The sequence below is a fragment of the Phocoena sinus genome, chromosome 15 (genome assembly GCF_008692025.1).
Source record: "Phocoena sinus isolate mPhoSin1 chromosome 15, mPhoSin1.pri, whole genome shotgun sequence".
NCBI lineage: Eukaryota > Metazoa > Chordata > Mammalia > Artiodactyla > Phocoenidae > Phocoena > Phocoena sinus.
In genome coordinates, this window is record NC_045777.1 from 11,519,593 (window position 1) to 11,542,691 (window position 23,099).

At 50.9% G+C, this 23,099-nt stretch overlaps 1 non-coding gene across 1 annotated transcript; it reads left to right on the plus strand.

The window, feature by feature from the left end:
* Window positions 1-17,249: 17,249 nt before the first annotated feature.
* TRNAW-CCA lies at window positions 17,250-17,322 on the plus strand. Its single transcript has one exon. It is a non-coding gene; the product is annotated as a tRNA-Trp (tRNA).
* Window positions 17,323-23,099: the final 5,777 nt, after the last annotated feature.

The following is a 23,099-nucleotide window of genomic DNA, read 5'->3' on the forward strand; positions in this document are numbered from 1 at the left end:
ATTTAGGGAGAATGAGCCGTTACTGAGGTAATAGCCATTACCTATTGAGTCAGCTCCCTTCAAGGGGCGATCATTTATTCATTCCACAAATATTTAGTGAGACCTACCATGGGCCAGGCCCTGGGGGCACAACAGTGAATAACACAAACAAAGCAAAAATTTTATACAGTACTGGTAAGAGCACAGGGTCTGGAGACAGATGCCTGGGTTTTAAGTCCCAGCTCTGCCACCTACCAGCTGTGTGACCTTTAACAAGTAACTTGAACACTCTGAGCCTCAGTTTCATTTTCTGAAAAATTAACAAGAGTAACAGTACTCACCTCCTGGGGTTGTGAGGATTGAATACATTTCTCCATGCAAAGTGCTGAACTCAGAGCCTTGTATACACTAACAGTTCAACACATACTGAGCCTTTTTCTCTGGAATCTCCTTTTCTCAGATGAGTAAACCAAGCATCAGAGAAGTTACAGCACCTGCCCAGAGTGAAAAACTAGTTGAGGTGAAACTTGAATCCAAACAGCCAAAGGAGTGAGAGGGCCCCTCCTTCAGCCCCAGCCTCAGTCCACTCCAGTTCGGAGGGGCCCAGCTCCCTAGCACCCGCCCCACCCGAGGCACAACTTTTAACCGTGATCTTCAAGGCCCTCCAAGGACACCCTCGTGCAGTGTCCCATGAATCACCTGCATTCCAATCTCCACCGGGTGTTCATCTTCACCAGCCCTGCCCCTAGTGTGCAAACATGCCTGTGTCCATGCAGGGCCCTGGGGTCTGCATTTTAATAAGAGTTGCTGATGGTTGCTGTACTGGGGCCTAATGCAGCCAACTAGGCCAGGAGCAGGGCTGAGATGGAGGTCATCCAGGCAGAGGTGAGAGCATGAACCCGGTGTGAGGTGGGCTGGAGTAAACGTTTTATTTCAGACAGGAGGGAGGGGCTGGGGAGGAAGGAAGGAAGGGAGGGAGGAAGGGGGAAGAAAGAGAGAAAGAAAAAGAAAGAGAAAAAAGGACAGGAAAGGAAAGAAAGAGAGAAAAGGAAAGAATTCTCATCTCGCCAAGCTTGCCCAAACTGAGTTTGGGGCCAGACCACAGGGCTCTCATTTCTCCCCTGATTTTTCTGCCAGAGGCAGGAAACGTTCTCCCTCGGGATGATCAGAAATAGCTGAGTTCAAAAACTAGGCTGGGTGAGAGAATTCCAGGCGAGGGGGAGGGCTTTACACCAAAGGGCTCTGTGGAGTCTAGAGGTTCAGGGCACGGCCGCTGGCGCCAGTAGGCCTGGGTTCAAATCCCTCTTCTGCTCCTGCCTGGCTGTGTGACCCTGGATTTGGCCTCAATTTCTCACCCAAAAGGAGGAACCATAATGGTACCAGGCATGGCTGCATCTAGGTATTCAGATTTCATCCTCAGCACTTGCTTTCTCTCCATTTTTCCTGCCTCCATTCTCATTCAAACTCCCCGCTCATAGAGCAAGATGAACTCCATGCTCCAAGCTTCCACTCAACCAGCAACCTGAATAGAAAGCACTTCATTGTTTTTGGTTCCAGCTAAAATCCCAGGCCTGCCTCTCATTTGCTGAGAGGAGGCAGTGCTCTGATTGGTCAGTGCTGGGTCACATGCCCTACCCCTAGGGGAAGCATACCTAGCATGTGCCACTTTATTTACAAGATCCTGTTAAGCTTCCTGACAATCTCCTTTGGAAAATATCCCTTTGGGAAGGCTTGGAGAGGTGAACAGACTGGGCCAAGTCTACCCGGAGCTGGCCTCAGCTCCTGAGTCCTCCCCCTCCACTCCTGCCCTCTCCCATCTCAGCCTCCAGGAGAGGAGAGGTAACAGGGGTGACTCATGGGACATTTGTCTTGAGAAGAACAGTCCCATCCATCTCCTCATCTCTGAGCCTGGGGGGGAAGGGTAATCACCTGAGGCCCTGAGAGGTTCAGGCACTTGCCCAAGGTCACACAGCAGGGAGAGGGGAGCCAGGGTCTGCACCTGGAACTGCCTGAGTCTAGTCGGGGCCTGGAGGCAAGGCTGGCTCCTGCCAATGGGTCCAGGACAACGGCTGGGGGAGCCAGGCCCCCTAAAAGGTGGCCTGGGTTTGAACCCAGCTCTGCCCCTTAACCCTTGTGTGAGCCCAGGTGAGATGAGTGCTTTGGTTCCCTGGGTCTCACTTGCAAAATGGCCCTAAGCCCAGGAGACGCCCCGTGGGGTTGTCAGCCTGATGCTCACAACTAGCACTTACTGAAAAGCTGTGTCCCCCGACTCTGGGGCCCCAAGCCTGGCTTCCACAGTGTGGGACCGGCTGCTGCGGTGAGCACTTTACCTGGATTAAACTTCGTGACCACCTGGAAAAAGGGAGGTGCTGCTGTTGTTGTTGTTACTATTACCTCCATTTTACAGAAGAGAAACTGAGGCACAGAGAGACATGACTTGCCTGAGGTCACACAGCCAGAAAAGAGCAGAGCAGGGATTTGAACCCAGGCCAGTCTGGTTCCAGAGCCCACCTCTTAACCATTATCCAGTACCCTGCACACAATCAAGGCCAGCTGCCATTACTGTTTTTGTCACTGTTACTGTTGGTATCTGCCTAGCTTTCTGCAGTTAGGGTCCTACCCTGAGAAGGAGGGTATGTCCAAACTTCCCAGGATCCCATCCCAAATGGCCACCCTGCTATGACCCTGCTGGGGAAACTGAGGCACAAAGCAGGCATGTATGCCCAAGGTTGCACGGCCCTGGGGTCAGCTACAGCTTCTCAAGGTAGCCTCCCCTCGAGCCAGCATCTCCTGGACCACTCCGCATCTCTCTCTCTCTCTCTCTCTGTCTCTCTCTCTCTCTCTCTCTCTCTCACACACACACACACACACACACACACACACACACACTCCCCGTGGGGCAGGGGCTGCCTCCCCCGCCTCCCTCGGCTCCACGCTGGCTGCGGGACATTTGTTACTGTGTCAGTTCCAGCTCCCGCCCTGATGGGGGGCCGACAGGCAGGGGGCTTCCTGGCGGCTCTGGGAGGGAGGAATTCGCCCCCGCCCCCAGCCCCATATGGCCTCCATCCCGGCCCATCTGCTTCCCATTGCCTGACGCGGCCACTGCGGGGCCGCCAGAGCCCGCCCGCAGGGGTGCGAAGTTTATGTGGCCGGGCCCGGAGCCGGCGGTGACAGGGCCACACACGCTCACACAGACACACACCGGACACCCCCCACCAGCCCTGATGCGTGCACGGACACAAAATCCATCCTTCCCTCCGCCGCCAAATACACCCGTGTTCTCACGCTCACACCAGCTAACAGCAAAGACCCCCAACCTGAACACTCCAGAGACCTCCAAATCCCACACAAACACACACCAGAGCCCCCCACCAAACCCTGACACACACACAACAATCCACTCCCAGAACTGACCCACTGACAAATATACACACAGACTCACACATGCAACCACTCTACACTCCCCACCCACTGACACACACCCCCCCACCCTCCCAAATGTGTCCCCCACACAAAGACACACTCACACCTACACACACACACCCTGCCCTGACCCAGATGACACCGACGCAAAACAGTGACTCACACACAGGCCCGGGTCCCAGAGAGGCCACCAGGCACAGAATGGCCACTCCCCTCCTTCAGAGCCCTGTTCCACCCTAGCATCTCCCAAACCTGGGAGGTGTTATGAGGGCCCAGACCCCGTGCTGGCCATCTGACACCTACCGTCCTGCCCCATCTTCCCTCCTAGAAGCCTGCCGAAGTTGGACCCAGGGGACTCCGTATCCGGTGCCTTTTCTAGAACACCTGAGGCTGTTCCCACCAGACTCACCTGGGCTCCTGGGCACCTGGACCATCTCCAGGAGACCTCATCATTCACCACCACCTCCAGGGGCCCACGGTGGAATTCAGGGGCCCATGAACCTGGACTGGGAAAGAAAGGTACATCTTCACTAACCAACTGAAATTCAGCATTTCCTGCTCTTACAGGTGGACTTGGGAAATGAACGTCAGCGGGACCGTGGCTTTGTCCCTCAGAAATCACATGCTGTTCCACGCCCCTCTACAGTGTCTCAGAAACAGCTTTTATCCTCTTTTCAACTTCAAAATTACCCTAGTTATTAGGCCCGATCTTATCATTAAATTCACTAGCAAAGAAATACAGCTGTCCCCATATCAAACATTCCACTAGTTCAATATAATTGGTTTTCTTTTAATCCTATACACTTTAATTTATAAATTTAAATCTAAATTTACAAACATAAAAGGGGTCCATGGCAAGAAAGCAGATAGGAGCCCCTGAACCAGGACCAGGTCCAGTATTATTTCACATTTTTAATATTATTATAGCTTTTTATGGTTAGGAACACAGTGCGTTTGGGTAGCTTGCCCAGGATCACACAGCTCCAAATGGCTGAGCTGGGATTTGAACCTGGGCAGCCTGACTCACCTTGAGCTCTATGCTATCGGGTCTGTGAAAATGCAGGGTCCGTGCCCCGCCCCCAGGGAGAGGATCCCAGGGTCTAGGAGGCCCCACCAGATACACCGCCCAGCCTGGGGACCCTGGGAACCTCCCGGCCAGCCCAGGGCAGATCCAGCCAGCTGCCCCAGCCAGAAGGGAGCCTAGCTGCCTTTACAACGTGTGAGATTTCTCACCAGTGGCAATGACAGGAAGAGCAGGCTCCCAGCTCCCAGCCCGCCTGCCACTGGGGCTGCTGCAGAAGTTGAAAATGAGCTTCCCTCTGCAGGGCCCCTGGAGGAGGGAACAGCCGGTGGGCCCTGGAGCCCTCTGTCCCCTGTCCCTCTATTCACCTGACCCTCTGTCTGCCTGACTGCAGCTCAGGAAACCTGTCCCCTACAAGCCAGAAACAGTCACCAGAAGGAAAAGGGAGGCTTTCTGTGTCCTCCACTGCTTGACACTGTCCATTCATTCATTCCTCAGACATCTATTGAGCACCTACTCTGTGCCAGCCTGGGAGCAGAGGCTACAGCTGTGAACAAAATCCCCATCCTGGTCGAGCTCGTGGGCAAGTAGAGGCCTCAGACAAGAAATACGCGAACAAAAAGATATATAATAACAAGACATAAATCAGGGCAGGGGGCAAAGAGAAAAGCCCAGGGCAGGAGTATGTTTAGATAGTGGTCTGGGGAGGCCTCGTTAAGGAGGTGACCTTTGAGTAGAGGCCTGGAAGAAGCGAGAGCTGTGGAATATCCAGGTGGAGGAAGGAGCAGATGAAGGGCCGCTACCATCTGGCTTCCCTGAGCTCTGCTTTCTGCCTTCTTCCAGTCTGAATCTGAAACTGGGCATTCAGGAGCTTGCCCTCTCGCCAATTTCCCCATCCTGGGGTCACCTTCCTTCATCCTCCCATTCCTCCCTCCCTCCCTCTCTCTCCTTCCACCCTAAGGGCGCAGGGTGTTACATAAGCACCTATGTAATTATTTGTTTCCCTCTTTCAAGGGAATGCCTCGTCACCCCCACTGGAGTGGAAGCCCAGGAGTCCAGAGGCTGGGGGTCCTGCTTCTTGCTCTTCCCCAGCACCTGGTACAGTGCCTGGCCTGTGCCCATTTGACAGGTGAGGAGACTGAGGTTCAGAGCAACACCTTGGCTGACTCAAGCTTCACCATGGAGGCTCTGCAGCTGGGGACTCAGCTGTGTCAGACTCCAGGTCCTGGGCCCATAACCTTAATCTGATGGCCTCTTCTTCAGGGACTGCCCTTATTCCAAGCCTGTCTCCCGTCTCACCGCAGGCGGTGGGGAACAGCCCCCAAATCCAAATGTGCCGTGGTCTCCTGAATACCTCAGCCTCAGCTTGCGGCTGATGAAATCATAAAGTTTATGGTACCCATAAATTACTAGTTTTGTCCAGGGCTTCCCATGTGCTGGACACCGTTGCATCTATCAGCTCATTTAATCCTCCCACCCACCCTAAGAGAGCAGGGCCCATTTTACGGAGGAGGAAGTCAAGGCACAGAGCAGCAAGGCGCCTGGAAGGGAGGAACAGCCGGCACGGAAACGAGCAGAGCCCAGGCGCACGGCGCTCCCCGCTCCCTCCACCTGCCGACCACGGCCACGGGCAGCGCGGTCCCCGGGGGCGGGGTGGGGGGGGAATGCGCGGGGGCGGAGGGCGCCCGCAGATCCCGGCTCACGTTTCCGGCCCGGCCGGCAGCCCCCTCCGCCCCCTCGCCGCCGCCGCTGCTGGCGGCCCCCTCATTAAGGCGCCTTGCCTTCCACCTCCGAATTTTCCACGCAGGGTTAGCCTGGCGACGCGCTGTCTGCGGGCCCCATAAAGGCCGCCGTGTGCTGCATTCGTCTCGCTGGGGGCCGGCGGGGGAGGGGGCCGCGGCCTGGAGGGGCGCCCGGCGGCCCGCGGGCGGGGACCTCGCCTGCTCCTTGCAGCAAGGGCCCCCTTCCCGGGTCGGGACGCAGCCTCGAGAATTCCACATTCGTAAATATCCATTTCAAAAAGGCAAACAACAACAAAAAAACCCAGCCGGCATTTATGGAGCCCTGCTAAAAGAACCAAGAGAGCTTCAGAACCAGCACGTCCTATGAGACCCTCCTAGCAAACTCAAGGTGGAAAGGCTTCTCTGAGCCTCGTTTTTGCAGGAGAGAAAACGGAGCCCAGGGACTTGAAATAAACTGACCACGGTCACACAGGAGGGTGTGGGATCATTTTAATGAATCCGAGCACAGCTCAGGCTTCTCTATGGAGCACCTACTATGTGCCAGGCACTGTTCTAGAGATTGGGATATAGCCGTGAACAAAACACAAAACTTCCTACCCTCTTGTGGCTGATGTTCCAGCAGGGGAGCCAGACATTGGCAAATAAACTAAAGTGTCAGAGGGTGGTGAGTGCTGTGGGGAAAGATCAAGCAGGAAGGGGGGCTGGGGAGTGAATGTGGTGGGGAGGGCTCTGTGGCGGGGGGTGGGGAGTGCATGTGGTGGGGAGGGCTCTGTGGGGGGGGTGGGGAGTGCATGTGGTGGGGAGGGCTCTGTTGGGGGGGTGGGGAGTGCATGTGGTGGGGAGGGCTCTGTGGGGGGGGTGGGGAGTGCATGAAATGATGCATAATAGGATGGTCAGGAGAGGCCTCTTTGGAGTCATGTGGACTTCCATTAGATAATGGAAGGGTGTTCCAGGCACGAGATACAGCATGTGCAAAGGCCCCGAGGCAGGAACATGCTTAGCCAGCATTTCTTGATCACTTACTATAGGTATCTCTCATGCATTATTTTTTTCCATTCCTTTCAACCACTCTGGCCAGTCCAGGAATCTACATAATTCTCTCTTCCTAGCTGAGGAGATTGAGGCTCAAGAGAGGTTAAGAGGCCTACCTAAGGTCCCTTAGCAGGTCAGTGGCCAAGGTGGGATTTGAACTAGGGTCGCTTGCACTCATAATGATGTGGTACATTGATGTGACATGGGCAAAGACAGGTCTGATTCTCCACCTTTTAGCACAGGGACTGGCCAGGGCAGTAGGGGAGGGACAGAAGGGAGGAAGAATTTCAGAACAGTGTCCACCCTGCATCCATTAGTGGTGGGATTCCTCCTGGTGGCTCATCTCTGTGTGAGCTGCCTGCACCTGGCGCTTACAGGGTCCTGCGACCTGCAAGGGAATTCAGAGGACAGAAGGACAGAACACTTGGTAAGTGAATCTCTGTCCTTCTGCCTGCTTTGTTTATGTCCACGTTTGTTTCAAGGGCACACACACACACACCCCACACTACCTTCCATTTCTGCTGTCAGAGAGGGGCCGGGTATCCTGGGAGTGTCGGGTTTCTCAACCGTGTCCACATCTGAGGAGAATGGGGTCCTCCCGTGAAGGATCCCCCAGTCCTGACTCCCCAGACTACACGTCAGTCTCAGCCAGCTTCTCCCTGGCTCTCCAAGCATCTCAGAACCAAGAGGCAACTCTTGACCAGTGACCCTGGCCTACTTTTCATTCTCCCCCAGCGACACCAGCCTCCTCTGCATTATCACCTCCACTGCACAACTTCACGTTTCCTTCTCCGTGCCAGCCAGGATGCCAGCAGAGTCATTTTGCTCTACCTGGACTTGCCCTGGGCATTCTTCAGAATCGCTGCGCTCATCAATATACCATGTTTTTTTTTTTTTTACTCCCATCACTTAGGAATTCATGCCCAGCTCTCCGAGAGTCACCCGTGTCACCCAGCTACTCTCCAGCCATCCCCAGATTTCTGTGTGAGTCAGTCCATGACTCAGGAAACCCCTGTTGGCTCAGACCTCGTGGGTTACTCCTTTTGCTCCCCCATTTATACAGCAGTGCCTCCCCGACGTCCTCCAGTTCCCATGCTTATCTTTCCCACTTGACACACCCGGGACCTCACAGCCACGCTCCATGATTCTCCTTTTACTTCAAGATGTGACCAAGGTTTGGGCCAACATAAGCCAGTGTCATGCCTATTTCTCCATGTCCCCGTCACAGTCACACACCCACCTGCAGAAGGAACACTCCTGCATCCCGCCCTCACACACACTTGCTCTCAGAGGAGACCAGCTAATGGCTGGCTTTACCACCCTGGCCTTTGTCACCCTTCCTCTGTGCAGTGGGACCCTCCTGCCTGCCGACGTCTTGGCTTCTGGGGTCCGTGCCATTGTGACTCCACAGCTTGCCTGTGTCCTTTTGGGTGACACTGCAGATGATGGGGACCCCGTATCCCCAGTGTACCTGCGTCACTGCTGCAATGATCCCCTTGCTTACATACGAGCAACTGGTAGAAAACAAGACCATTACTGAATCACCCTCTTCCTTCCCACCACCTCTCAGCCTCCCAGTGTCTCTCGACAATTTTAAACCATCTTTCTCTCCTCATTTGGTTTCTCACTGTCTGGCCACTGCCCCCTCTTCTGTGCTCTGCCCTTTCCCTGCCTTTGCACCTCTCTGATGGCATCCATCACTGCTTTTGTTCTTCCTCTCCGGAGGCCAGGCTTTCCTCTGTGTTTTCCCAGGAAAGGGGCTAAAAGCCCAGCTCTCTCCTAGGGGCCCCTTCTGTCCTGCCTCCTCTTCCTCCCTCTTTCCCTCTGTGTCTGCATCTCCTCTCCATTCTTCCTCCGGCTCCAGCCTCTCAGGGAACACGTCTCTATTCATCTCTCTCTGAGTCCCTGTCTTAGGTTCATATCTCTTTCTTCTCTTTTCTCACTTTCTAGCAACTCTCTCATCATTTTACTCCCTTTCTAGCCGCCCCTTCTCCAACCTTTCAAGGCCCCCTTTCTCTTTCAATTAAGCCCATCATCTTATTTCCTTCCTCTACCCCATGACCCTGATCCATCTCCAGATCCATAGATATCTTTATGTCCTTTATCTCCCAAATTTATATTCACCCTGGTCCTCCCGCCACCCATCTTTGGCCTTTATCCAACTCCACCCTGACTTTCATCTCTGCACCAGCTCTTTTCCCCATGAGCTCCATCCCCTCGTGAGCCAACCATCCCACTCTGCCTCAACCTTGTAGGGTCTTCCCCCCACTGTATGGTCTTGTCTCCCAGCCCTGCTCAGACCCCCTACTAATTCCACATCTTCTGCCCCCTCCCCTTTTGCTCTCTGTCCCTGGGCCACCTTTCTGCCCTATCCCTTTTATCTATCATACCAGCTACACACTCTCCCTTCCTAACCCCATGTATACATTTCAGCTCAGTATTAAAATTCCTGAGGGTTAAAATCTCTGTTTTCTGAACGCTGACTGAAGCTGAGTATCACCACCATGGAATGCATCTGAAAGACAAGGGGGAATGTAAAATCCTATCGGACAATTTAAAACTATCCGTCCATTTTATTATTACTATGATTAGTAGTCAATTTTAAACTTTGAGCTCATTGGGAAGATCAGTTTCTCTCACTCTGTCAGCTGCTCGGGGACCCTTTCCCTGCGCCCAGGGCACCACACTGAAGAGATGGGCCCTCTCAGCAGACACATGGAAGGCTATCACTGGTCTCTGGGTCCAGGGCCATGAATTCCCAGACACACTTTTTCGTAATATGTTCTCAAGATGGAGCTTTTACCCAGGATTCACGATTTGGGCAAATTTAAAACGTCCTTCCTTTTCAGCTACTGAAGTACTTGCATGAATAGCAATAACTATAGCACGTTGCTTGTAAGGCGTTGTAGCCTGAGGACAGGAAATAGTATAGAAAGTATGTACCTAAAGCTCTTGCAGGATATCCATGGTTCTGCAGTTTGATCGGCGAGGACAAAGGATCATGTGGTTCCTCATTTTCTCTAAATCTTCCTTCATTTTCTAAATATGCCCAAATAAGATGTTTTCCTAAAAGAGGAAATGAAATAACTGAAACTATTACATTCTTAAAGGTTATATTCTTATTATGAATTTTATGATTTGTTATGAAAGCTAGCAAACCACATAATGGTACAAGTAGTAGAATTAATGCTACTGCTCTGTTGCTATCGTTTAATTATTTATAATCATTTGCTCGAGAAAAAATGATGTTTCATCCAAAGTTATCGCTTTATTTCCTTAGTTTTGATTTCTTTGAACCTTCTTGTTTTTAATACAGTCGACCATGTTCACAATAACTATTAAAATAGGACTGTTTTGCTCCTTTACAGTAAATATGTGTTTATATCTCAAGTGACTGATCGACTTTCAACCAATAGAGCCCACAAGGAGATATTCACTCAACTGTCCTGTAGTGACAGCTTGTACATTTTGCCAACTTTTAAATTTTTATTTTTCTAAGGCCTGTAGGCTTTTGCCAATGTTTCATGATGACTTTTAGAAGCAACCAGTAAAGTGAAATACAGGCCTTGTTCATATCCCTGATGAGGTGCGACACTGACAGCATGTTCACATATTGGCAGGTCAGGCCAAGTGCGGCTGAAAATAACCGAGAGAAAAGCGCTTGGTTCTTAGGACAAACAAGGCCACTGTAAGCTTTTGCTTTTGTGTGAATACATGACACAGGAGTTTCTTAAAATAATTCTCATCTTTAACACCAGAGGGACACAGCTATAGTTCTCTCTATTCTTTATTCTATTTACTTATTTATTTTTTTATTTTTGGCCACGCCTCATGGCATGTGGGATCTTAGCTCACCGACCAGAGATCGAACCCACAACCCCTGCAGTGGAAGCTCGAGTCTTAACCACTGGAACACCAGGGAATTCCCCTCTTTTACTTATTTTAAACAATGTTCGGTCTCATTTACCTTTTTTTTTTTTTTAAATAAATTTATTTATTTTATTTTTGGCTGCATTGGGTCTCCGCTGTGATGTGCAGGCTTCTCACTGAGGTGGCTTCTCTTGTAGTGGAGCACGGGCTTCAGTAGTTGTGGTGCGTGGGCCTAGCTGCTCCGCGGGCCTAGCTGCTCCGCAGCATGTGGGATCCTCCCGGACCAAGGATCGAACCCGTGTCCCCCGTATTGGCAGGCAGACTCCCAACCACTGCGCCACCAGGGAAGCCCCTCATTTACGTTTGATCGTCGACTTCCACCCTCATCCCCACTCTCACTAATATTTCGAGTCCCAGTGTGTCCCGCCCTTTCGGAGCCTCCTCAGCCCCCAGACAGCCATGGAGGAGACATGCACTTTCCCAGCACGCGCTCCACGGGCCAGGCTCTGGTGTGGGTCTCAGAGGAGGCAGGTGAGGCCATAAAGGACACTGGCCTTCAGCTCCTCCTCTGTCAAATGCAGTGATTAGTTCTGATCACTCAGAGCTGCTGTGAGGATTAAGAAAGATGATCCGTGTGAGGGGACAGGGTGATGCTGGTGCAGGGTCACCTAATCCCCACATTTGTTCAGACACAGACCGGCTCCCTCAGCTCCACTGCCACAACAAATCAAAAATCTGATATTCCACTGAACTTGTCTGACTTCCATTAAAATAATAATAGTAATAATAATACCTAATTTTTTTTCCCAGCCTTTACTCCATTTTACCTGCATTTGAGTATTCAACCGTCATATGAACCACCTTACAGATGGGGAAACTGGGACACAGACAGAGAAGTCCCTTGCCCAAGGTCATGCAGCCAGGGAGTGGCAGAGCTGAGATTTGAATCCTAACACTTGCTCTCTAAACCACAGTGATGAAAATGATAGCAATAAAACTGCCAGCCAGTGTTGCCAGCGTCTATTACAAACTCTCTTCCGTCTATCTGCCACACATATCTGGTAAAGAACTTGTATTCAGCATATATAAAAAACTCTCAAGATTCAATAATAAGAAAAGAAGCCAATTTAAAAATGGACAAAAGATTTGAATATTGTATATCTTCACTAATTAAGATCTGTTGATTGTAAATAAGTGCGTGGAAAGAGGTTCAATGCAAATTAAACCACAATGAGAAACAAGTAAACACCCAATAGAATGGCTAAAATCTAAAAGACTGGCCGTACCAAGTGTTGGTGAAGACACGGAGGAGCTGGAAGCCTCGTGCACTTCTGGTCGGAAGGCAAAATGGTGCAGCCTCTTTGGAAAGTGGTTTGACAGTTTCTTAAAAAGTTAAGCATATACTCATCATTCAGTCCAGCAATTGCACTCCTGTATGTTTACCCAAGAGAAACGAAAACATGCGCCCACACAAAGGCTTGTCCACGTCTGTAGCAGTTTTATTTGTAATCCAGCCCTCAGGTCTCTTCCATAGAGGCCACCAAACACATGTCTGTATTAATGCCTGGAAGGCTCTAGAAGGACCTCTACCTAAAGGAATTCTTTCCCGCCCCAGGCCCCATTTTTTTTTTTTTTTTTTTGCCAACTTTTAAATTTTAATTTTTCTAAAAAGCCTTTTTGAGAACAAAAAGATTAGATAAGGACCTACGCAGTTAGACAGGTCTGGGTTTGAATCCCTGCTCAGCCATTATCACCTGAGGGGCACCTTGGGCAAATGCCTCCTTCCTCTGGGACTGAAGTCTCCTCATCTTTAAAATAGGGATGTGATAGTAAGAGCGTTTGCATCTCCCAAGGACTGTTGTGATAACCTCATTCCTGGGCTCTAGAACCGGCTGCTCCACCTTGGTCAAGATCCCCGAGAGTCTCTGCCTTTCCACAGGCCTGGGTGAGGAGGGAGAGAGTGAGCGAGAGAACTCAGCCTCCCTCCCTCCGAACTCCTCTCTGGCTCCCTAGTACCATACTCTCTGCCAAGGGCATCCACAGCCTTCTTTAATTAATTCACCACATATTTACGGAGAGCCTGCTATGTGCCAGGCACTGTACCAGGTGCTGCTCCTGGCGTCTCAGAGCTGCTGTCTGGTGAGAGAAGCTCACTGAGAAAGGAGGTGGGACCAGGGGAGGGAGTTGAGAGGGGAAGATCCGTAGAGTGCGGGGGGGTGGGGGGTTGCTGTCCATTTGGTTGCTAGCGTGAGGCATCACATCGCAGGTCAGGACTCATCGCAGGTCAGGAACACCGAGGCGGGGTGGGGGCTGTAGCGTAGATGGCTGGGGGAGGGTCCAGCAAGAAGACAATTCTAAAGACTTTCTCCATCTTCTCTCCACCACCCCTCTTTTCCAGCCAGTAGCGCTGGAATCCCTCCTCTGCTCATCGCCTCATTCAGTCGCTCTCCAACCCCACCCAACCCACGCACAAAGACACCTCCCACCCGTTCTTTCTTGGCCGTCTCTCCAGGCGGAAGCTACAGCCTGCAGGTGCCTCCTCTCTTGTCTCCCACTTCCTTTCAGTCCCCTCAGTCTATTTCCCACCCACAGCCAGGGGGAAGTCTCCCCTCCGCATAAAATCCCCTGGCAGCTTCCCATGGCTTAGAATAAAACCCAAACACCTGGCCTACAAGGCCCTGCAGGGTCGGCCCCTGCCCACGTCTCCCACCCCCTCTCCCATCTCTCCCCTCCAGCCACACTGAGCTCCTTGTCACATCATGAAGACACCAAGCACATGCCCACACCAGGACCTTTGCACTTGCAGTTCCCTCTGCCCGCAGCTTCCTCGTCCCCCTCAAGTTCTCTTTGCCTGGCTCGCTCCTGCTTTTTCACCATCTTGGGACGGCCCCCCAAATACCTCCACAGCCCTGATTAAGCTGGCGCCCTCCTGCTGTCTCTTGGCACCCTGCACCCTTTCCAGGCAAAGTCACTCCCCTCCCTGGACTGTCAGCTCTCTGAGAACAGACCTCGACTATCTGTTCTCTGCCTGAAATGGGGCCTGGCACACAGTAGGTGCTCAGTGTACATGCTGAATGCAGACAGGACTGAGCTTCAGTCGCGGGCGCTCATGTCTGGAGCCGCAGACCTTCTGTAGACCTGCCGTCTGCTCAGAGAAAAGACCCCGATGGCAGAGTCAGGGCTGAGGCCCATCGGGGGCACCCCAGCCTCTCCTTCCCAAGGCAGTGGGCCGCACCAGCAGAAATCCCCCCGGGCAGGGCAGACACCAGTTCAAATACCGGTGCCGGAACAGAGTTACCACATGACCCCAAACTCGTTTATTTCCCAAGAGACTAACTTGTCAAAATGTGTACTTTATACCTGGCAGTTGACTGCATGTCGATTACATCTTGAGAAAACTCTTACACTCATACACACACACACACACACACCTTTATGCACTAAAATGGCTAAAATGAAAACTAAGAACCCATAATAACAAAACGTTGGCAAAGATGTAGTACGGCTTGAACTCTCCCATAGGTCGCTGTGGTCCACACAAGACCTGCACAGGGATGTTCACAGCCGCCCTCTTCATTAGAACCAAAAAGTGGAAACAAACCACATGTCCGTCAACGGATGAATGGATAAACAATGTGTGGTATATCCATCCGTGGAATATTACGGGGTCATAAAAAAGAATGAAATACACATGCTACAACATGGATGAACCTCAAAAACCATCTGCTAAGTGAGAAAAGCTAGTCACAAAAGGACACGTGCTGAATTGTATGATCCATTTATACAACATGTTGAGAATAAGCCAATCCATAGAGACATAAAACAGATTAGTGGTTGCCAGGGGCCAGGAGAGGAGGAAATGGGAAGTGGCTGCTCATAGACACGGGGTTTCTTTTTCCGGCAATGAAATGTTCTGGAATTAGATGGTGGGGCTGGTTGCACAACCTTGTGCATGTACAAACACCACTGAATTGTACCCTTTAAATGGATGAATTGCATAGTATGTGAATTATATCTCAATAAAGCCGTTGCAAAAAGAAAATCCTGGTGCCACCAATTATCTCACAGCTGTGTGTCCTTGGGAAAGTCCCTTGTGCTTTCTGAGCCCAGGCTCTGCCTCTCTCACTCAAAGGATTGACCAACTCACAGCCGGTAATCAGCCCTGCACGGTAACCATCCAGGCTCTTGGTGAATAGCGGCCCCACGGGGGCTGGAGGATGGGCTGCCCATAGACACAGAGGCCGAGGATGAATTCAGCTCACGGGCAGTGCCCGGGGTGGGGGAGGCACCCGATGACACCCAGACATCACCCCGAAGCCCTCGAGAAAGTGACAGGGTGGCTGTGATCACCATGCGTGACTTCCTTCACCTGGGGACATTGCCAAGTCTTGAATGTCGTTCTTCTGTGTGTGGGTGTGTGTGTTTCTGTTTAGAAAGAAAAACACACTCTCATTATAGAAAATTCTGAGATCTCTGAAGAAGAGAATTAAACCTCAGCAACTCCGCCCTCCCGACAGAACCACCGTTGACCCCCAGGGCACACACGTCCCTCTCGGTGAAGGCAAAGATGGATAAAGATGGAGGAACTTTTTACCCAAATGGGACTGTACTTTTTTTTTCTCAGGCTGATCTGTGAGCTGCTTCTTGCACATGTCGGCTCCTTTTCAAGTCAACCTGTGAGCATCAGGTTATCCATGAAAATATTCATTGATTGACTGTAAATCAAGAGATGCTCACTGGGGGGAACAACAATAACACAGCAGTGGAAAAGGTTAAAAATTATGAATGGGGCTTCCCTGGTGGCGCAGTGGTTGAGAGTCCGCCTGCCGATGCAGGGGACACGGGTTCGTGCCCCGGTCCAGGAAGATCCCACATGCCGCGGAGCGGCTGGGCCCGTGAGCCATGGCCGCTAAGCCTGCGCATCCGGAGCCTGTGCTCTGCAACGGGAGAGGCCACAGCAGTGAGAGGCCCGCGTACTGCCAAAAAAAAAATTATGAATGAAATGCCCTCCTCTTCACCAGCACCTCAACCTACCCCCAGAGACAATCACGATGAGCAGTGGGTACACTTCTTACAGATTCTTCTTTTTCTTTTCTCTCTTTTTTTAAAATAAATGTATTTATTTTATTTATTTATTTTTGCCTGCATTGGGTCTTTGTTGTTGCGTGCAGGCTTTCTCTAGTTGCAGCGAGCAGGGGCTACTCTTCGTTGCAGAGCGTGGGCTTCTCATCATGGCTTCTCTTGTTGCGGAGCACGGGCTCTAGGTGCGCAGGCTCAGTAGTTGTGGCTCACGGGCTTAGCTGCTCCACGCCATGTGGGATCTTCCCGGACCAGGGCTCGAACCCATGTCTCCTGCATTGGCAGGCATATTCTCAACCACTGAGCCACGAGGGAAGCCCTTTTTTTTTTTTTTTCTTTTCTTTTCTTTCTCTCTTTCCTGTCAACAACTATTCAGTGAGGACTAACCACTCATGCATTCATTCATTTCATCATTCGAGAAATATTTGAAGTGCTTTTTGTGTGCCAGACATTTGTCTTTCTCCACTCACATGCTACTATACAATATATATTTTAAAGATTGTATGGACATTTATAGTAGCTGCAAAGTTCTCAGGATACGCAAGGACCCCAGTTAACACATTCAGTCTCCTGGTGCTGGGCATTTGGGTTGTTTACAGCATCCTGTTATTCTGAAAAGCTCAGGGAGGAATGTGTTTATGTACTTTTTATTTGATGATTGGGTCAAAAGTTGAACACATTTTACTGATGTGCAAAATGAGGGCTAGAGAGGACAGGGACTCATCCAGGGTCACAGAGTGAGGTATTGGTGGCACTTGGACCCACAAGGCAAGGACCGAGTTTCTTAGGAAATCCCTAGCCCAGTCCCAGCTCATCTCCCTAAGGTAAAAATGGGTTTCCTTGGGGGATTCCCGCCCTAAGCACCCTCCTGGGTGATACACGGCATTCCTTTCTCCTTGCTGTCACCTTTTCAGCACCTCTAAAATGTTTTCTCAGGCCACAGCACCAACTAAATAGAATCGGGTTTGGGAGCACTGGTTCCCCTCACCTGAGGCCCTTCCAGCTTGTACCCACAGAGGGATGGGGAACATAGGACTTCACAGAGAGTCTTCAGCTCCCCTGGGCCCTGCCATCTGGCCACTCAAGGCTCCAGGGGAGGGATTTACCTGGTGGTCCAGTGGCTAAGACTCTGCACTCCAAATGCAGGGGGCCCTGGTTCAATCCCTGGTCAGGGAACTGGAATCCCACATGCTGCAACCAAGAGTTTGCATGCGGCAACTAAAGATCCTGCATACCACAACTAAGACCTGGCACAGCCAAATAAATAAATAAATATATTTTAAAAAATAAATAAAAACTTTGCAATACCTTACTTATTTATTTATTGGCTGCATTGGGTCCTCGTTGCTGTGCATGGGCTTTCTCTAGTTGTGGCGACCGGGGGGCTACTCTTTGTTGCGGTGCGCAGCCTTCTCATTGCGGTGGCTTCTCTTTGTTGCGGGGCACAGGTTCTAGGCACACGGGCTGCAGTAGTTGTGGCTCATGGGCTCTAGAGCGCAGGCTCAGTAGTTGTGGTGAACGGGCTTAGTTGCTCCGCGGCATGTGGGATCTTCCCGGCCCAGGGCTCGAACCCATGTCCCCTGCATTGGCAGGCGGATTCTTAACCACTGCGCCACCAGGGAAGTCCCAATAATAGCCAATGTTTACAGAGGCTTTCCTCTATGCCAGGCTCGAGGCCAAGCAATTTTATAAATATTCGTTCATTTAATCTGTACAACAACCCCCAGAAGAAGGGGCTGTCCTTCAGATGAGGAAATGGACACAGAGAGGTTGAGCAACATGCTGTAGATCACACAGCAGGTAGACCATTGAGGAGACATGTGAACCTAGGCAGTCTGGCTCCAGAGCCTTATACCTGTATGACCTAGGGATGTGGATGAAATCAGGTAATCTGTGCAAAACAGATAGTGAACTGTCATGAGCTGTTTATTGTTGTTATTATTATCATTGTTATTATTATTATTTGCCTGACTGGTTGCTCTTTGCCTCACTGAGTCTTTATTTCCCTCAGTTGCTGCAAAATCCAGACAAGGCATTGTCCTTGCCCCCGCTCCCTCATTCCCAAATATCTCTCCACTGCATCCTTTCCTCTGCCTCATCTGACACCAAGAGGGCAGGGAATCTGTACTGCTGGTCTTGCTCCCTACACAGCTGCCAGTGGGATCTTCCTAAAGAATGTACTCATTCATGTTCCTCCCCTGCTCAAACCCTCCCACCCCTGCTGAGTGCCCCCAGGGTAAGTCCAAAATTGCCCCCCAGGGACTTCCCTGGTGGTCCAGTGGTTAAGAATCCGCCTTCCAATGCAGGGGACACTGGTTTGATCCCTGGTCAGGGAACCAAGATCCCATATCCTGTGGGGCAACTAAGCCCGAGTGCCACAACTATCGAGCCTGTGCGCCCCCAAAGAGAGAGAAGCCCGCGTGCTGCAACTGAAGACCCGACGCAGCCCAAAAATAAAAAATTAAATAAATAAATAAAAATAAATCTTAAAAAAAGAAAATTGACCCCAGGCCTACATGGCCCTGATCCTAATCCCAGCAGACCTCTCTCACCTGGCCCCTTCTATCCCCCTGCCCCTCTCACACAGTAACTTCTGAGATCTGGGGTGGGCAGAGATTTTGCCTAAAGACCTCTCTCTTCCAAGAACCACAGAGACAAAATCCAACTCCTCAGATCTCCTCCTAAGGGTCCCCCTCCTCCAGGCCAGCTTCCCAACTCTCCCTCAGGGTTTGTTGGGTGAATAATAAAAAGTTCCCAAATCCATTCCAGGCCCTGAGAAAGACTTGTCACACCCTTGGCTGTAAACATCTGCAGGGGGTTAAATTGGGTCTGCCCCACCACCACCCGCTGTGATCAAAAAAAAAGATATGTCCAAGTCCTAACCCCCAGATGTGTAAATATGACCTTATTTGAAAATCGTGCTCTTGTAGATGTAATCAAACTAAGATGAGGTCATACTGGATTCGGGTGGGCGTTAAATCCAGTGACTGGTGTCCTTATGAGAAGCGTGGGCTCACATTCAGAGAAATAAAGGCACAGAGGAAGGCCACGTGAACATGGAGGCAGAGACCAGTGATGCTGCTACAAGCCGAGGCTACCGGGAGCTGCCAGCAGCTGGAAGGGGCAAGGAAGGAGTCTCCCCCTAGAGCCTTGGCAGGGGGTATGGCTCAGCTGACACTTGACTTTGGACTTCTAGCCTCCAGAACTGTGACAGAATAAATTTCTGTTGTTTTAAGCCACTCAACTTGCAGTAGTTTTTTATGGCAGCCACAGGAAACTAATTTTTCACCCAACTGTGGGCACCAGAGTGGGTCTAAGGCCCTAGGTACAGACGGAAGTCGGACCAAACAAGCTCTTGCCAGGTGGGTGGTCCTGCCCTCATGGGGCTCCTAGTCTGGAAACTTCTCCTGGTCTTCAGGGACCACACAGGATACCCCACCCCACTGGGTACCGTTGGGGACTGAACTCTCTTTTCCTGGTCCTACACCACCCCTCTATCTATGCACACCTTTGGCTGCCTACCTGGATGGAGAAGGATGTGTGGTGTTTCTAGAAGACATGTTAAAGGACAGAACGGGCCCCACTATGTGAGAGAGTCTAGGCAGGCGAGTGTAGTAGGTAGAGACCCAGACTCTGTTCTACTTCAATTTAAAAAGTTTTAATTACACCCACTGCAAAGGGAGAAGGAACAAAATGACAACAGTCATAAAAGAACTCAGGGTTTCAATCCCAGCTCTGCCGCTTACTTGCTGGGTGACCCTGGACAAGTTACTTAACCTCTTTGGGTCTTGGTTTCCTCTTTCTTGAGTCAGTTGTGAAGGTTTAATGAGTTAATCTATACGAGGCACTCAGCACAGGGTCTGGCACATAGAAAGTGCCCCATAAGAATGGTGACAACGTTGTACTTCCTAGGGGCACACATATATTCTTTCATCATTCATTCAGCAAAGTTTTACTGAGTGGGCTCCTCCTGTGAGAGAGACTTGAGGCACCGGGAGGCTGGACTATGAACAAAGCAGACAAAATTTCCACCTGCGTGGAGCTGCCATTCCAGTGGGGAAGACAGTCAACAGAGAAGCTGTGGATAGTGAAATATATGGATTGTTGGATGGTGACAAGTGCTATGGAGAAAACAAAACAAAACAAAACAGGGCAGGGCATGGGGGCTGGGATGTAAAGGGAAGAGGGATGGTGGGGGAGACCAGCCACATGAGCTTCTCTGGGGGCTGAGTCTTCTTGGCAGAGGAACAGCAAGTGCAAAGGCCCTGAGGTGGCAGAGGACCCCTCGTGACTGGAGGAAGTGAGGGGGGTAGGGAAGGGGATGAGGCAGAGGTGATGGGGCCGGATCGTGCAGGCCCCTGTGGGCCAAGGTGAGGACTTTGGCTTTTCCTGTGAGTGAGATTGGAGCCATATGTGCATGTAAATATTTATTGTTTTAATCTAGAAGATATAAACTAAGCCCTTCACAGCGGGCACGGCACGCTGGAGACAGTAAAGGCATCAGGATAGGGTGTGTTGATCACATATCACTTGAGCCTCACATCTAATCTTTTCATTTTTTCTTTTTTAATGAAAGAATAAATTTTCCTAACATTTGTGAAATTGACAATTTGAAAGCAAAAAAGAGCAAGGAGGACCCAGATCCCTGCTCGCCAGAGTACCCCCCCATCCCAGCTCAAGGGACAGCCATGAGTAAGCCACCGGATCACTAATGGGGCCCAGATGTGCCCAGAGGTGGCCCTGGCCCCAGACCTGCCTGCCTGGACACTTGCACGGAGACCAGCTTTACAGCCAGTTTATTTCCTGGACTCGTTTTAAAGAAAAACCCAGGGGAGGATCTAAGGGCCTGGCCAGCCCCTTCTCCTCCCCACCCAATCTCTCCCAACCCACAGCTCTGAGCTGCTGCCCAGACAGAGGAGGGTAGTTCTTCCCTACAGTAGAAAGCAAACCAGTAAAAATAGAAGGAATGATGGAGCTAGAAAAATCACCATTTGGCAACCACCATAACAATAATTGAGTTAGGCAGAAAACACAAGTGAGGGCTAAACCTCGTGGGTGGAAGTTTGAGGAGTAACGTGATATTCACGTGGCCTTGGAAGGTCTCCCCACAAGATACGGATTAAGTACAAAAGGGGAAAAAGAGGGACTTTATCCAGGCGAAACCTGGCAGACACCACCTTAACCAAGTGGTCAAAGTTGACGTCACCAGGAATGGGACAAACTGACGTCATGTGCCCCATGATACGTTGCACTGAGAAGGATACAGCCCCACCGCTGTGGTTCTGCCTAAAGTGCACAGCTCAGATCTCATCATGAGGAAGCATTGGGAAAATCCAAACTGGGGGACGTTCTATAAAATACCTGGCCTGAACTCTTCAAAAATATCAGAGTCACAGGGGCTTCCCTGGTGGCACAGTGGTTAAGAATCCGCCTGCCAATGCAGGGGACACAAGTTCGAGCCCTGGTCTGGGAAGATCCCACATGCTGCGGAGCAACTAAACCCATGCGCCACAACTACTGAACCCGCGAGCCACAGCTACTGAGCCCACGTGCCACACTACTGAAGCCCGCAGGCCCCAGAGCCTGGTTTCCGCAACAAGAGAAGCCACCGCAATGAGAAGCCCACGCACTGCAATGAAGAGTAGCCCCTGCCCGCCACAACTAGCGAAAGCGTGCGCACAGCAACGAAGATCCAATGCAGCCAAAAATAAATAAATAAAGTTATTTAAAAAAAAAAAGTCAGACTCACAAAAGACTAAGGAAAGAGCTGTTTCAGAATAAGAGAGACTAAAGAGGACAAGTAAAGGTAACGTGGGATCTGGATCTCTCCCCACCCCCTAAAGTGCTATGGAGGGCATCACTGGGGCAGTTGGGGAAACTTGATTATGACTGTGGATTGGATAATAGCATTGCACCAACGCTAAATTTCCCGATTTTGATCGTTGAACTGTGGTCATATGAAAGAACGTTCTTATCCTTAAGAAATACCCACTGAAATACTTCGTGGTAAAGGGGCATCATGCCTACAGCTTACTCTCAAATGGTTCCAAAAAAAAAAAAAGTGGGCTTCTCTGGTGGCGCAGTGGTTGAGAGTCCGCCTGCCGATGCAGGGGACACGGGTTCGTGCCCCAGTCCAGGAAGATCCCACATGCCGCGGAGCGGCTGGGCCCGTGAGCCATGGCCGCTGAGCCTGCGCGTCCGGAGCCTGAGCTCCACAATGGGAGAGGCCACAGCAGTGAGAGGCCCCCGTACCGCAAAAAAAAAAAAAAAAAAAAAAAAAAAAAAAAGTGGGTATGTGTATGTGCCTATATTGAGAGAGAAAATGCAGACTTGCATTTGATAAGATGCCCATCAAAAGATTCCAGTTTATTGTACTTTTCGTGCAACTTTTCTGTCAGGTTGAAACTATGGCAAAATCAGAAGTTTTAAAGAAATCTAAAAAACCTGGCTCCCTGCTCTCTCCTGCCCACCTCCATCTACCCCATTCTACCCCTGCACCTGCCTAGAGATGGCTTTGATTGTTTTATTGTAAATCCTTCCAGAGTTCCTGTATGCAAATACAAACAAGAATGAATAGCATGCTCAATTCCACCCTTCTTCCCACAAAAGGGAGCATGGTCTGCATGTTATTTTTCTCACTTAGCTAAATGTGGCTGAGTGGGGGCTTGTCCACATCAGAACACAGGAACCATCCTTCTTTTTATCCCCACCCCGCTACCGGGTCCAACATCTCCTTTAAATAATCCCTAGTAACGCGCACCCACCAGCGCTCAGGTGTGCCTGGCACAGGGCTGGAGGCGCAGCTGCCACAGATTCTTCAATCCAACCATCCCCCGAGGCCTCCACCCCTCTGGGCCAGGCCAGCAGTCATCCCTCTGCCTTGGGCCTTTCACTGGCTCCCAGCTCTGACTTGGCTAACTCCATTCTCCACCAGGATGGGGGGAATCAGTGCA